Source organism: Tachyglossus aculeatus, chromosome 4 (genome assembly GCF_015852505.1).
Source record: "Tachyglossus aculeatus isolate mTacAcu1 chromosome 4, mTacAcu1.pri, whole genome shotgun sequence".
In the NCBI taxonomy this organism is placed as follows: domain Eukaryota; kingdom Metazoa; phylum Chordata; class Mammalia; order Monotremata; family Tachyglossidae; genus Tachyglossus; species Tachyglossus aculeatus.
Window position 1 is genome coordinate 30,987,303 of NC_052069.1, and position 14,518 is coordinate 31,001,820.

General features: G+C 40.4%; 1 protein-coding gene and 1 non-coding gene across 2 annotated transcripts in view; one reads left to right on the forward strand and one right to left on the reverse strand.

Moving 5' to 3' along the window:
- The window catches only part of PTGFR (prostaglandin F receptor), a 57,887-nt gene that overhangs the window by 4,655 nt on the left and 38,714 nt on the right, over positions 1-14,518 (forward strand). The gene's annotated exons all lie outside the window — the stretch shown is intronic.
- On the reverse strand, positions 12,525-12,660 carry LOC119927844. The gene has a single exon (XR_005450812.1). It is a non-coding gene; the product is annotated as a small nucleolar RNA SNORA7 (small nucleolar RNA).

Below are 14,518 nucleotides of genomic sequence, written 5' to 3' on the forward strand. Positions count from 1 at the left end.
GAGAGGGAGCGGTGAATCTGGACTCATAGGTAGCAGACCCCAGGGAGGTCCTGCTGGTACTTCCCTGGATCCACAGAACTGTAATTTAGATTTCCCTGCACCCCCTTCCCACCCATTTTCCCCACCCCACCCCTCTTGTCTGCTCACCCAGGGAAGGCAGATTCAGAAGCAACTGGGTCTCCCCAAGTTCTCAGGACTGTCATGATTATTCCTGGGTCCTAGTGATCCCAGCTATGAATGCTCCTGGGAATTCTGGTTTGGACCACATACGGCCAAAACATGGGCCCTTTCCCCCTACCCACTGGGATGGGAACGTGGAGTGAAAAATCAGTTGGCTGCCTCATTCTGACTCCTAATTGGCCTAATCACTCCAAGGTGCACCATACATTCATTATGGTGTCAAAAAGTTTTAAAAATATGATATGTAAAATGCTCAGAAAAGTATTTTCCCATATAGCTAGAATTCTATGACTCTGTATGTTCATATTCAATCTGTATGTATTTATGTTGATTATGGTGATGTATGCTTTTGTTCTCAGTAGATGCTCAATTAATCTGTTGAGTGAAATGAGTGAAAGACTAAAGCCTCTGTACCAAATGAATATATAGATGTACATCTAAGAGAAAAAAGGAAGTCTAAAATAGGTGATGATTTTTGTACTTCTCAGAAACCTTTATGTAACTCATACAGGATCTTTTCTATCTGTCAAATGAAAAAAAAATATTTTTTTGATCCCAGTAAACTAAATTCATTTTCTCCACCCATAAAGGCTTAGGTAGTGATTAGAGGACAAAATTAAGATTGCCACAAAATAAGTTGTTGGGAATTTAATTCCGTTTGAATTTTTAAATCTACAGCCCATTATTTTCTCAAAGAAGTTTAAAAACATGGTTTCTATCAAACAGAGTTATTTCTAAAATATTCTCATTTTGTCTTATTAAAATTATTCAGTTTATAACGAGTACTTTCTTTTATAAAGTGATCATATGAAATCATCTAGATGGAGTGTAAAGATAGGTCCACCATTCTTAACTTGTCATATGTCATCATTAAACTAACCCCACTGTCCTTTATTCATTCATTCATTCAATCGTATTTATTGAGCGCTTACTGTGTGCAGAGCACTGTACTAAGCGCTTGGGAAGTACAAGTTGGCAACATATAGAGACGGTCCCTACCCAACAGCGGGCTCAAAGTCTAGAAGGGGGAGACAACAGAACAAGACATATTAACAAAATAAAATAAATAGAATAAATATGTACAAATAAAATAAATAAATAGAGTAATAAATACGTACAAACATATATATATATATATATATATACAGGTGCTGTGGGGAAGGGAAGGAGGTAAGGCGGGGTGGATGGGGAGGGGGAGGAGGGAAGAGGAAGGAGAGGGCTCAGTTGGGGAAGGCCTCACCCCTTTCTGAGTACTACAGTTTAGTAATTATAATACTGGTTCTCATTTTTCCAAGGTAATTCACTTTCCTACAAAAACAAACATTGAATTCATTTTTACAAATGCCCCTACTATGATTGAAAAATAAGTACTTTTGAATGATTTTGATCAATATTACTTATTAGGCAATTACTTTGTTAGAGCATGGTATTAACCACCTGGAAGAGTACAGTTTTTTAAGGCTTAGTGGATAGAGCATGGCCTGGGAATCAGAAGGACCTGGATTCTAATTCTCGCTCTGCCCCATGTCTGTTGTGTAAACTTGAACAAATCACTTAATTTCTCTGTGTGTTGGTTAACTCATCTGTAAAATGGGGATAAGAATTTGAGCTCCATGTGAGACAGGGACTGTGTCCGACCTCAACTCTTGTCATCCCCAGTGCTTAGAACAGTGCTTGGCACATAGTAAGTGCTTAATAAATACTATAATTATTATAATAAAAGTAAATGGACGTGATCCCTGCCCACAAGGAGTTTACAATTGAACAATATGCTTAATCTCGATATGTACTTATTTACTTTTATTCATTTTCTTTAAAATTTGATACTCATTATTGTGTCACTTCAACCAAAATTTATATTTTTTCACTGTAACTGTTCACCACAGTCATTTATAAGTTCCATTCCCGGCCCCCTGTGGGAATGTAGACAATCTCTTGACTGGCAAAAAGTGAAGAAACACGACTGTCAATTAGACATGACTTTCCAGAATGTAGATTTGGGCTTTTCTTTGGAAACTAAGGCTCAGAGGTAACTCATGCATATTCTTTAGGTTGGAAAAACCCCAGGCTGTAAGCTCAGTGTAGGCAGGGAACATGTCTATTATATTATACCCTCCCAGTACTCTGCACACAGTAAGCGCTCAATAAATACCATTGGTTAAGTGATTGGAAATCCGTCGACTCAGGAAGATCTGCAAAGGTATAATTCAGTAGAACCTTTTAGGGCCTGAGGCTGTTTTGTAGGAAACCAAGACTGCCTCTGATAAACTTAGTATATTTATGGTTAATTTGTGCTCTAAGTGGAAGAACATGAAGAACAGGGTAGTGGCTTAAGTGGATCTTTTCATATTGAGAGGCTTGAACCTGAGGATAATAAATGTGCATCAGATTTGGTATTTGGAAGCTGGCAAGTGAAGATTGCAGAGGGCCAGACATAATGGGAGCAATATAAATTTTGGCTGGAAACACATATTGATAATTTGGAAGGGTTGAATTTAACCTTCATCTTTAAGCCTGGATTGTTCTTCTTAATGTGCTGTCAATCAATATGATGACATAACATGAGTTATGATTACTTTAGTAAAGGCAGAACTTTACGTGGGTTTTTTTTGACTCCTAGGAAAATAACATTTACTAATTAAGCTTTCCCTCCATTTAACATAGAAAACAAGTATATTTTGTGAAATGGTTTATATCCTGCCTTGATTACTGTATCAGCCTCCTTGCTGACCTCTCAGCCTCCTGGCTGTCCCTACTCCAATCCATATTTCATTCTGCTGCCTGGATCATTTTTCAACAGAAACGGTCAGGCCATGTTTCCCCACTCCTCAAGAACCTCCTCCTCAGTCAGAGACGCTTGCTTTAAAGCACTCAATCACCTTGCCCCCTCCTACCTTACCTAGCTGCTTTCCTACTACAGCCCTGTCCACATACTTCACTCCTCTACTACCAGCCTGCTCACTGTGCCTCAGTCTCGTCTATTTCACTGCAGGACTCTCTCTCACATCCTGCCTCTGGCCTGGAATACCCACCCTCTTCATATCTGACAGTTAATCACTCTCTCCACTTTCAAAGCCTTCCCTGACTAAGCCCTCCTTTCTTCTCCCTCTCCCTTTTGCATCACCCTTGCACTTGTATTTACACCCTTTATTCACCCCTTTCTCAGCCCCAAAGCAATTAAATGTAGATCAGTGAGCCAGGCACTGTGCTAAGCGCTGGGGTGGAACAAACAAATCAGGTTGGACACAGTTTCTGTCCACAGTCTTAATCCACATTTCACGAAAGAGTTAAGGCAACAGATGAGTCAAGTGACTTGCCCAAGGTCACACGGCGGACAAGTGGTGGAGTTGGGAGTAGAATCCAGGTCCTCCAACTCCTAGCCCCAGGTTCTTTCCACTAGGCCTTGTGGCTTGCCATATAGTTTGTAATTGACTCACTTTTATACCTCTTTGACCTTCATTCAATTATATTTATCGAGCGTTTATTGTGTGCAAAGCACTGTACTAGGGGCTTGGGCGAGTACAGTGCAACAACAAACAGACACATTCCCTGCCCACAGTGAGCTTACAGTCTAGTGGGAGAGACAGACATTAAAAATATGATTGATTATTGTTGATAAATTGACAGTGAGTTGTAAACAAACAGAGGGAAATAGGATTCTGAATTTAACAATTAAGTTTACATCCATCATCTGTTCTTTATTTGGGTTGTGAGAATTTAAGTCTCTGCAGCCTTGAGTATTAACAGTACTGTATTTAATATATATCTTACCAGTCAATCATTCAATAGTAATTATTGAGTGCTTACTCCGTGCAGAGCAGCATCCTAAGTGCTTGGGAGGGTCACATAGAATCAGTAGACATAATCCCTACCCTCAAGAAGTTCACAGTCTGGTTGGGGAGACCCTAAAATAAAATACAAGAAGGGAGAAGCAGATGAGTTTATACTGTATACTTGCTGTATGCACTAAAAGCTACTCCTCCTCCTACTACCCAATTATCCTATCACATGGAGGTTTGGTTATTACAAAACTCTGTATTAATTTTCACCCCTGTCTCACATTTTGTGTATGAGCAGATATGTACAACCATTTCTTCTGACCCTGAGTCATGCCTAATCCAAACAGGCACTCATTTTTGGGAAAATGTTCCCTAAATTTCTGAGAGAGTTCTAGACAAAATGCTTGTGCCTCTCTCCCCCTTCAGCAGTGCTTAGAACAGTGCTTTGCACGTAGTAAGCGCTTAATAAATGTCATCATCATTATCATCATTAGAGAAAAAATGAGCTACAGCAGTACCAAGAGAAATCAATCAGTGATATTTATTGAGCACTTACCATGTGCAGAAGAACACTGTACAAAGAACTTGGGAGACTACAATGCAATAGGTTTGGTAGACATGATTCCTGTCCTCAGAAAACTTATAGTCTAGTGCAGCATGGCCTAGTGGCTAGATCACGGGCTTGGGAATCAGAGACATGGGTTCAGGTTCAGAAACTGAATAATTTACTCGACAATATCTCTCACATAACGCATAACTTATCTTGACTTTTCCATTATCAGTGAAATAGAGGTCAGGAATTGTTGCACACAATTGGAGCCATTTGTTTTTCCTTTGCAACATTAATAGTAATAATTGTGGTTTTTGTTAAGAGCTTACTATGTGTGTCAGACACTGTGCTACACGCTAGAGTGGATACACGCTAGAGTGGATACAAGCAAATTGGGTTGGACACAGTCCTTGTCCCTCATGGGGCTCACAGTCTTAATCCATATTTTACAAATGGGGGAACTGAGGCACAAGGAAGTGAAGTGACTTGTCCAAGGCCACATGGCAGACAAGTGGCAGAGCTGAGATTAGAACCCAGGTCCTTCTGACTTCCTGGCCTGTGCTCTAATTACTAGGCCATGCTGCTTCTATTGTTTATACTTGTTTGGCACATATTAAGTGCTTAATAAATATGATCGATTGGATTGAATTTAGAGCACATTGATTAATGTGTGATAAGTAAATATTGTTCTCCTTACCTAGCTCCTTCGACTAGCCTGGGAAGTAAATACACAAAATATACCTGTCCAATATTTTTTGTACCTTCCATTGTAAGGGAAGATAAATAATAATAATGACATTTATTAAGCGCTTACTATGTGCAAAGCACTGTTCTAAGCGCTGGGCAGGTTACAACGTGATCAGATGGTCCCACGTGGGGCTCACAGTCTTAATCCCCATTTTACAGATGAGGTCACTGAAGCACAGAGAAGTTAAGTGACTTGCCCCAAATCACACAGCTGACAATTGGCAGAGCCAGGATTTGAACCCCTGACCTCTGACTCCAAAGCCCGTGCTCTTTCCACTGAGCCACGCTGGAGTAAAGTAATTCACAAGTACTGAAATAAATGAAGTCAGTGTCCTTTTTTATTTTTCAACCATACATTACCTTCTTCTGGTCTCTGCACACAGTAAGCGCTCAATAAATACGATTGATTGATTCTAGTCAGTTCAGGCCAACTGGTAGGCTTTTGTTTGAAGCTCCCAATTTGGAAGAGATGGAAGCAAGGAACATTCCATGGATGGTTCCCTCTTCATTAGCTCTGCTACAATCTGGGCAGAGTGCTTTTCCTGTTTCTAGGCAACTAAAGCTCAATGATGCCAGACACATTACCTCTAGTCTAATGGCCAGCTTGGAAGGAGTTGGTGAAAGTCATTTGGTAAAGATTTTTCAAGTTCGTAGCATTGATTTGGAACTGATCAGAAAGGCTACCAGGCAAGAATTAATTAATTACTCTTAAATTTGGACCACGAAAGGGTAGTGTTACAAAACAAGCCAAAAGTCTTCCAGAAATTTTTAATATCTATTACAAGGAGAAAGGCAAGTTACACATTCTTGTTATCATGTGATGTGCCATGGAGGCTTTTGGAGTGGTATTTTACAAGCCCAAAGTGTTATTTCACCCAGGAAATTCCATTTTGGCTCAGACCTAGTTGCAAAATGAGTTAGGGAGGTTGCCCGGTGAAGAACCACAAAAAATTCATGGGTTCGGAGATCTCAGTGAGCGGGAACTCATTGGGATTTTAAGTTCTTTAACTCCTGGCAAAATTCAACTTCCTGTTTTTAAGGAGAAAGCATTATATAAAAAGGTCCAAAGCTTGGACATTAAAATGACTCTTACAAAACAACATTTGAATGATTTAAGTGTAAATGAATCAGGAACATGTGGATTACGTTTCCCTCAAAATACACATGGGTTTAAAAATTAAGGGGCAATGTGCTTCCAAAATGTGTTTACTTTTCTTTCTTTTTTTTTAAAATTGAAGAATGGAAGACTAGTTCAAGATGTTGGATGTGCACAAAACCCAGCTGGGCTCACCAGTTCCACGGATCATTTTTCCTTAGTAGTGGAAAGGATCTCAAGCATGTGGAAGGGATTCCCACCATTTAGTATGATTTTTATTTGGAAATGGCTCTGTGACTGTACAGAGAATCAATTAATTACCAAATAACAGAATTTTTTCCCTCATTTACTCATATAATTTTATACAGATCATAAGTTTTCAGAACTAACTAAAGTATAATAGTTCTCCATTTTCAAACACTCACTCTTCTTTATTTCATCATCTCAGCTCCACAAGCATATCATTTGTCTTCTAGTGGAACTTTCGGGTGCATTTTTTTTTACTTTTAGCTCATTCTACTTCATATTTTATCACCTTTTTTTTTCTCTCTCTCATGAACTCCAGTTCATTTGTTTTTGTTCAAATTGCTTTGCTTTCAAAGTTAGGTGCCCCTTTTTTTATCATGTCACACCTTTTCCAACTTTTGCTTTTTCAGAGCTGTAGAAATAGAACCATTGCATGTCTTTCCCTACCCCTACCCTTCAAGAGTCCTAAGCTGCCTCCAAGAAGCCCTACCTGAAAGATAATTTATTGAGCAAGTGCTACTCACACTGCACCTAGTCCAGGAAGTTAAGCTGTGCCCCTCTTGTCCTTAGATGGGTTTCCCTTCCTTGAAATACCAGGAGAGGACACCTGTAAGCCATTCCCCCTTAGAGCCATGTCCTCTACATTCATCCCTGTGCTTAAAATGAAAAGTCAGTAGCTTTCTGTCTAGAGAAACTTTCATTCCTTCTGCACCTAATTTTTCTGTGCCTCAATTACCTCATCTGTAAAATGGAGATTAAGACTGTGAGCCCCATCTGGGCCATGAACTGTGTCCAAATTGATTAGTTTGTGTATCTACCTGAGTGCTTATAATGCCGGGCACAAAATAAGTACTTAATGAATGCCATTTTTAAAAAATCCCCATTTTACAGTTGAAGAAACTGAGGTACAGAGAAGTTAAGTTACTTGTCCAAGGTCACACAGCAGGCGTGTGGCAGAGCCAGAATTAGAACCCATGTCCTCTGATATTTAAGGCCCTACTTTTCCCACCAGGCCACCCTGCTTACTCTTCATTCAATTCATTCAATAGTATTTATTGAGTGCTTAATGTGTGCACAGCATGGGTATTTGGCATTTTCTATTTTCCCGTCTCTGCCATTAGATTTTACGTTAACACAGTGCTTAGGACCAGAGTCTATACACAGATGTTTGATAAATGCTATTGATGATGATAATGAACAGAGGGAATGGGAGAGAGGGAAGTAGAAAGAGTGGAAAAGAGGTGAAGAAAAAGGGGGAATGAGGATAACAGGAAGTAAGGAAGCATCTCCTCCACTATGGCTAGAGCCTCTGGTCCACCACTCTCAGTGCCTCTTCGATCCAGTATTTATTTCTTCCTGAGCTGAAGCACCATGTTTCTGTCACCATAGCAACAATGGGCAGTAGCCAGTGGCAACTGGAAGCCCAGTGGAAACTGGGTTGAGTTGGCTGCCCAAACTGACCCTTTTCTTCACAAATAGATTGCAAGTCAGTCAGTCAGTTAATCATATTTATTGAGCGCTTACTGTGTGCAGAGCACTGTACTAAGCGCTTGGGAAGTACAAGTTGGCAACATATAGAGACAGTCCCTACCCAACAGTGGGCTCACAGTCTAAAAGGGGGAGACAGAGAACAAAACCAAACATACTAACAAAATAAAATAAATAGAATAGATATGCACAAATAAAATAAAATAAAAAAATAGAGTAATATGTACAAACATATATACATATCTACAGGTGCTGTGGGGAAGGGAAGGAGGTAAGATGGGGAGGATGGAGAGGGGGACGAGGAGGAGAGGAAGGAAGGGGCTCAGTAAGCTAAAATAGCACGCTAAAATAGCAAGCTAAAATAGCGGCTCCTGGAGAGAAGTGATTGTGTCTACTAATACCTTTGTACTCTCCCATGTGCTTAGAACAGTGCTCTGCATAGAGTAAGTGCTCAGTAGATACATTTGATCGATTGATTGATGAATAGGAGTTTTCAGTGTGGCTAAAAATGTGTCACCTGCTGGGTAGGAGTGAGGCTTAAAGGAAAGGGCACGGGCTTGGGGGTCAGAGGACGTGGGTTCTAATCCCGGCTGCACCACCTGTCTGCTGTGTGACCTTGGGCAAGCCACTTAACTTCTCTGTGCCTCAGTTATCTCATCTGTAAAATGGTGATTAAGACCATGAGCCCCACGTGGGACAACCTGATTACCTTGTACTTACCCCAGCGCTTGGAACAGTGCTTGGAACATAGTAAGCGCTTAACAAATGCTGTAATTGTTATTATTATCCAAGCTCAGACACCAGAGCAGTGGCAGTGGAAGCATCCAAAGGAACCTCATTGCTCCCTCTGAGGCCTCCCTGCCACCTGCTACCCATGTCTAAAGCAGGAGGACATTTAGATGGTGGGACTGGATGCTGAAAGAGCAACTTCTGATCAGTGTGTCAGTGGTAGATTTTGACTTATGAAGAGCTTTTCCCCTGAAAAATTATCCTCAAACAACAATTAGCCCCTTGCAGTATCTCATCATTTTCATTACTTCTATGCATTTATTTAAATCTAGTTCTCAAATCTGGCCACCTTTATGTTTTCAGACCATTTTCTAGAGTTGGTTTATGCTGTTTTGCATCTGATCATTCCCTTGCTTTTTCTTTCAAATGTAAATTTAGTTTAGGTGATGTTAGTCATGTATATGTGTATGTGTATATGATTACTGTGTATCACATTTTAGTGAAGCATATTGAAAAACTTGTATTTGATTCAAGTAATCAGTTCAGATAAAATGGGCAAGGACCTATTTTGAGAAAACACATTTAGAACATGAAATAAACAAGAAATCTAGTGTCCCAGTAGCTTTAGACATATGACTACTTTTTCTGGGTGAAATCCCTCCTATTTAGAATATGGACACCATGTGGGACATCAACTGTGTCCAAAATGAGTAACTTATATCTGCCCCAGTAATTTGAACAGTGCATTACATATAGTAGGTGGATAACAAATATAATGATGCTACTACTAAAAGTAATAATCTTCTTTGATTACCTAAATTACAATATCATATTTAATTCAGTTCTTCAACTATAATACATTCATCATCTGGAGATAAAGTTCTACCATAGGGAAATTTCCTAATGCTTTGCCCTTTTGATTCATTCAATCTTATTTATTGAGCGCTTACTGTGTGCAGAGCACTGTACTAAATGCTTGGGAAGTACAAATTGGCAACACATAGGGATGGTCCCTACCCAACAGTGGGCTCACAGTCTAGAAGGGGGAGACAAAGAACAAAACAAAACATATTAACAAAACAAATAGAATAAATATGTACAAATAAAATAAATCAATAAATAGAGTAATAAATACATATAAACATATGCACATATATACAGGTGCTGTGGGGAGGGGAAGGAGGTAAGGCGGGGGGATAAATATGTAATAAATATATTCATTCATTCATTCAATCGTAGTTATTGAGCACTTACTGTGTGCAGAGCACTGTACTAAGCGCTTGGGAAGTACAAGTTGGCAACACATAGAGACAGTCCCTGCCCAACAGTGGGCTCACAGGCTAGAAGGGGGAGACAGAGAACAAAACAAAACATATTAACAAAACAAATTAGATAGAATAAATATGTACAAATATAATAAATAAATAAATAGAGTAATAAATACATACAAACATATATACATACATACAGTAATGTCCTGAAGACAGGAGGAAATACAAAACTGTAGAGGAAGAGAGAGGCTGTGTCTGGAGAAATAGACATCTGCATAGAGATGGTAGTTGAACCCAAGGGAGTGAATTAGTTCCCAAAGGGAATGGGTGTGATGTTTCCTAAAGTAGTAAAATATATGATGGCAAAGATTACTTAATATTAATAATGATGATGAGAGAAGCAGTGTGGCTCAGTGGAAAGAGCACAGGCTTGGGAGTCAGAGGTCTTAGGTTCAAATCCCAGCTCAACTGCTTGTCAGCTGTGTGACTTTGGGCAAGTCACTTAACTTCTCTGTGCCTCAGTTACCTCAAAATATTTATCTCAAGAACTTGTTTCATTCATTCATTCATTCATTCAATCGTATTTAATCTCCAGTGGCTACCAATCAACCTACACATCAGGCAGAAACTCCTCACCCTCGGCTTCAAGGCTGTCCATCACCTCGCCCCCTCCTACCTCACCTCCCTTCTCTCTTGCTCCAGCCCAGCCCACACCTTCTGCTCCTCTGCCACTAATCTCCTCACCGTGCCTCATTCTCACCTGTCCCGCCATCGATCCCTGGCCCATATCATCCCCCGGGCCTGGAATGCCCTCCCTCTGCACATCTGCCTAGCTAGCTCTCTTCCTCCCTTCAAGGCCCTACTGAGAGTTCACCTCCTCCAGGAGGCCTTCCCAGACTGAGCCCTCTCCTTCCTCTCCCCCTCCTCCCCCTCCCCATCCCCCCCACCTTACCTCCTTCCCCTCCCCACAGCTCCTGTATATATGTATATATGTATATATGTTTGTATGTATTACTCTATTTTGTTTGTACATATTTATTCTATTTATTTTATTTTGTTAATATGTTTTGTTTTGTTCTCTGTCTCCCCCTTCTAGACTGTGAGCCCACTGTTGGGTAGGGACTGTTTATATAGGTTGCCAACTTGTACTTCCCAAGTGCTTAGTACAGCATTCCGCACACAGTAAGTGCTCAATAAATACGATTGAATGAATGAATGAATTAATTTATTGAGTGTTTACTCAATAAACATATAGAGACGGTCCCTACCCAACAGTGGGCTCACAGTCTAGAAGGGGGAGACAGACAACAAACCAAAACATATTAACAAAATAAAATAAATAGAATAAATATGTACAAGTAAAATAAATAAATAGAGTAATAAATACATACAAACATATAAACATATATACAAGTGCTGTGGGGAGGGGAAGAAGGTAAGGCGGGAGGGATGGCCATTGTATCAGATGATTCATTTCTAACCTGGAGACTTAAAACAAAATCAAGCCAGAATATTATCAGCTTCCAAGAGAATTACAGAGTTGAGACTGAAGGCAAAAAAACCACAATTTCCATATTATTTGGTTTGGACTCTGTAGCTTTGTGGTTTTGATGAGGGATTGCAGTGTTTCTTCTTGGTTTGAAACAAGATTGCTCAAAGTTCTCTTCCTTAGAAGAAGGATACTGGAGCTCAGTATAGTTTCTCATTCATGGGAGCTCTGGATCCTAAAAATTACTTTCCTTATAGGTTAATGCTCTTCCACTAATTGCCTATGTGTTTTTCTTGGCCCCGTCCAATTTAAACCTGTCAACTGGGAAGAGGGAGAACATTTTATACAATCAATCAATCAGTGGTATTTATTGTGCAGGGCACAGTACTAAGTGCTTCAGAGAATACATTACAACAGACCTGGTGGACGTGTTGCCTACTTAATGATCTTTGGAAGTGGTTCATTCATTCAGTCATAATTATTGAGCATTTACTGTGTGCAGACCACTGTACTAAGCACTTGGGAGAGTACAATGTAACAATAAACGGACACATTCCCTGCCCACAGTAAGCTTACAGTCTAGAGGTTCTATGGCTCTACACAAAACCAGTGAATTACCAAAACAGACATTTTTCCTTTAAGATTTACTCATCTCCCTTCTTATCTGCCGGGGGCAGATCATTGTATTAGTGGTATGGAGAAAGACCATATAAGTAGCTTTGTTTTGTCTTATGCTGTTGAGTTGTCTCTGACCCATAACAACCTGACGGACACGTATCTCCTAAAATTCCCCGCTCTCCATCTGCTATTGTTCTGGTAGTGTGTCCATAGAGTTTACTTTGTAAAAATATGTTAAGTGGATTACCATTGCCCCCTTTGGCTCAGTCAACTCTAGTCTCTGTCCTCGACTCTCTCCCATGCCACTGTTGCCCAGCACGGGTGAGTTTTGACCTGTAGCAGATGGTCTTCCACTCACTAGCCACTGGCCAAACTGGAATGGAATGGTAGGCCTCTGCTCGACTCTCCCTCCCATAGCCAAGACTGGTAGAGTACTGGAAACTCTCCAGGCATGACCCTGAGAGGGGGATGTAAGTAGTAGTCATGCCCATATCCTTTTGGAGTTTTTTATCCAAAAAGTGAGGCAATGACTATCAGTCAACAAGTATACAATATTTAAGTGTGAAAGAATACGTAAAAATCCCAGATAAAAATAAACAAATCTACAGCAAAGGAAAAAAGAGGTTCATTCATTCAATCATATTTATTGAGCACTTACTCTGTGCAGAACACTGTACTAAGCGCTTGGAAAGTACAATTCAGCAAAAAAGAGAGACAATCCCTGCCCACCTCCGGCTTAAATACTGAAAGTGGATGATGAGATCAATCAATCAATCAATCAATGGTAGGTACTGAACACTTACCGAGTGCAGAGCACTGTTCTAAGTGCTTGGGAAAGTACAATATAACAGAGTTGGTAGACACGTTTCTTACCCATAACAAGCTAGAGGAGGAGACAGACTTTAATATAAATAAATTAATTCTGTATCTGTATGTAAGTGCTGTGGGAGTGAGGAATGGGTGAATAAAGGATGTAAATGCAAGTGCAAGGGTGACATGGAATGGAGGGGGATAGAGGAAATGAGGATTTAGGGAAGGCCTCTCGAAGGAGATGTGCCTTCAGTAATCTGAGAAGCCAGGGAGAGTAATTGTCTTTCAAATATGAGGAGGGAGGGTGTTCCAGGCCAGAGGCAGGACGTGGCTAAGAGGTTGGTGGTGAGATAGATGATATTGCAGTACAGTGAGAAGGTCGGCATTAGAGGAGTGAAGTGTGTGGATTAGGTTGTAGCAGGACAATAGCAGGAAAAGATACGAGAAATCAACTGATCAATCATATTTATGGAGGGCTTACAGTGTGCAGAGCACTGTATTAAGGGCTTGGGAAAATACAGTATGACACAGGATGTTCTCTGCTCACAAGGAGCTTACAGCTAGCAGGGAAGATAAATATTAAAATGAATTATGGATATGCACGTAAGTGTTGTGGGGCTTAGGGTGGGGTGAATAAAGGGAACAAATCCAAGTGCAAGGATGATGCAGAAAGGAGCAGGAGTAGAGGATATGTGGACATAGCCAGGGAAGACCTCTTGGAGTAGATATGATTTTAATATAGCTTTAAAGGTGGACAGGATAGTGATGTGTCATATATGAAGGGGGTGGGAGACCAGAGGTGGGAGAGGTAGGTGGTGAATAGATGAGATTAAGGTACATGAGTACGTTGGAATTAGTGAAGCAAAGCGAATATGCTATATTGCTGAAGAAAATTAGCCAAGTAAGATAGAATGGGCAAAATGATTAAGTGCTTTAAAGCCAAAAGGAAAGAGTTCCTGTTTGATGTGGAGGTGGATGGGCAACCATTGGATGTTCTTGAAGAATGGGGAAACATGGGCTAAACTTTTTTTAGAAAAATGATTCTGGCAGCAGAGTGAAGTGTAGAGTGGGGAAAGGTAGGAGACTGGAAGGTCAGCGAGAAGGCAGATGCAGTAATCAAGGTGGGGTGGGAGAAGTACTTGGATCAACGTAATAGTTTGGATGGAGAGGAAAGGGCAGACAAGTGATGTTGTAAAGGTAGACCATATTCAGATGGAATATGTGGGTTCTATGAGAGAGATGAAGGAAAATCTGGGAAATCTAGGAAAATGCCAAGGTTACATGCTTGTGTGATAGGAACTTGTACTTCCCAAGCGCTTAGTACAGTGCTCTGCACGCAGTAAGTGCTCAATAAATATGACTGAATGAATGAATGAATAAGAAGGATAGTGCTATTTTCTACAGTGATGGCAAATACAGGGAGAGGACAGGGTTTGGGTGGGAAGATAAGCAGGTCTGTTTTGGACACGTTAGTTTGAGTTGTCAGCAGGACATCAAGGTAGAGATGTCCTGAAG